The sequence below is a fragment of the Gracilinanus agilis genome, unplaced genomic scaffold, assembly GCF_016433145.1.
Source record: "Gracilinanus agilis isolate LMUSP501 unplaced genomic scaffold, AgileGrace unplaced_scaffold40995, whole genome shotgun sequence".
NCBI classification, from domain to species: Eukaryota; Metazoa; Chordata; class Mammalia; order Didelphimorphia; family Didelphidae; genus Gracilinanus; species Gracilinanus agilis.
In genome coordinates this window covers 3,689-5,708 of record NW_025374683.1, presented here as the reverse complement: position 1 = coordinate 5,708, position 2,020 = coordinate 3,689, and the positions used below count along the sequence as shown (strand labels likewise).

At 41.7% G+C, this 2,020-nt stretch overlaps 1 long non-coding RNA gene across 1 annotated transcript; it reads left to right on the top strand.

Annotated features, from left to right (window-relative positions):
- Positions 1 to 327: 327 nt before the first annotated feature.
- Positions 328 to 1,690, top strand: LOC123255200. Its single transcript, XR_006506745.1, has 3 exons — positions 328 to 413; positions 1,240 to 1,338; positions 1,607 to 1,690. It is a non-coding gene; the product is annotated as an uncharacterized LOC123255200 (long non-coding RNA).
- The last annotated feature ends 330 nt before the right edge of the window (positions 1,691 to 2,020 follow it).

Below are 2,020 nucleotides of genomic sequence, written 5' to 3'. Positions count from 1 at the left end.
TCTCTCTCTCTCTCTCTCATGTGTACACCTTTCTTACACTATTTCCAGGGAAGGAATAGAAATGAAGTCATACCTTTAGCCCATCATAGCTATAATTTAAAAAAAAAAAAAGCTGGATTTGCTTCTTGGTTTTTTATTAGATACTTGCCAAAGGCATCTGATTGCTCCCATGAGGCCCAACAGTGACAAAATGTGCCATCATCATGCTGTCCCATTCCTTCTTTTCTGCCTGTTTAGACTGGCAACCAGGTTGGCAAAGAGAGACTTGTCACAGCCTCGTTTTTTAACCTCAGCCTTTCTCTTTCTTTTAGTCTGATGCGAATGCCAGCTACCTGAGGGCTGCTCGAGCTGGAAACTTGGAAAAGGCCCTTGACTACATCAAGAATGGAGTCGACATCAACATCTGCAATCAGGTTGGTCAGACCTGGGGAGCCCAATGCTCCATTTGTCCTCTCAACCTGAGGGGCATTTTGCTCCCTATAAATAACATTTATTTAATATTGATATAAGTCTACCTTCCTGCCTCTTTTTCCATCCTATTACCTGTCACCTGATTGTCAGCGTCAAAGGATTCCTCTCCCTTAGCTAGAAAAGTGAATAGATTTGTTTTTCTTTTTCATAGCGAGGCATATAATTTATTGCCTTTTAAATTTAATTTTATTTATTTTTAAATTATTTTTAAAAAAACCCTTCTCTTCCATCTTAAAATTAATACTCCATAATTGATTCTGAGGCAGGTGGGTGATAAGGACTAGATAATGGGGATCAAGTGACTTGCCCAGGGTCACACAGCTAGGAAGTATCTGAGACCAGATTTCAACCTAGAACCTCCTGTCTCCAGGAGTAACTCTCCATCCACAGAGCCACCTAGCTGCCCCCTACTTAAAAATTTTTAATAACAAAATTCTATTTTCTCTCCCTCCCCCCATCTCTCTTCTGCCTTGAAAAGAACAACCCTTACAGCAAATATGCATAGTCAAGAACAAACAAATTCCTAAATGGAAGCCTCCAGATACCCAGATGTTTATATTCTAATGTGCTCTGGAATTCGGTGATGACCATAATAAATCATTGAATCTTTGAACTTTTACTTCCCTAACTAAGAGCCCTTTAACATTAAATGCAGACGACGGTCTCTGAATTCACTGGTGAGGCCTGTTCTCTTGCAAGTCCATTACAGGTAGTTCAGGTATGATTTTTCAATATGCTGAGTCAAGCTTTGTCTTTCCCCTTCATCAGAACGGGTTGAATGCACTCCATCTCGCTTCCAAAGAAGGGCACGTGGAAGTCGTCTCTGAGCTGATACATCGAGACGCCAACGTAGATGCAGCCACGAAGGTCAGTGCCTAGAAACCAAAGCGCTCTTCCCAATGGTCCAATTACCAAAGTCACCAACAATCTAATCTTGGATGACCAGTTACCGTTGGCTGCTGCCGGCCGGAGGCCCCAGTACGAACTAGAGCAAAGACCTCCTGGCCACCATTATTTTATTCGGAGCGGGAGGGGGCAAATCGGCCAGGAGAGACGGGTCCTGCTGGCCAAGGTCTTGGAACAGATGGGTGGCATTAAGCATGTCAACAATAGTTGTCCTCTTTCCTTTTTGCAGAAAGGAAATACAGCCTTGCATATAGCATCTCTGGCAGGGCAGACGGAAGTCGTGAAAGTACTGGCAACAAATGGAGCCAACCTCAATGCACAATCTCAGGTAAGGTGGCTCATGAGGCAAGCACTTAGAAATGTTCATCAACCCATCATACCAGACACATTTTATGGGTATAATTGTGTGAAGAAGTTTTCCTGTTTGTATGTTTATTGGTCTGTGTGTGTATATACGTATGTATACACACACACATATGTGTTGTTTATTTATATGCAGATGTATTCTAGATATAGAGATATATATTTATATACCATCGAAAAACAAGGCGGGATCAGATTCAGGATAAAAAAAAAATCCTTACATGTCACCACCCAAATAGCCTAAATTTTAAGCTCTTTTGCAGTTTCATCTCCCAACAGA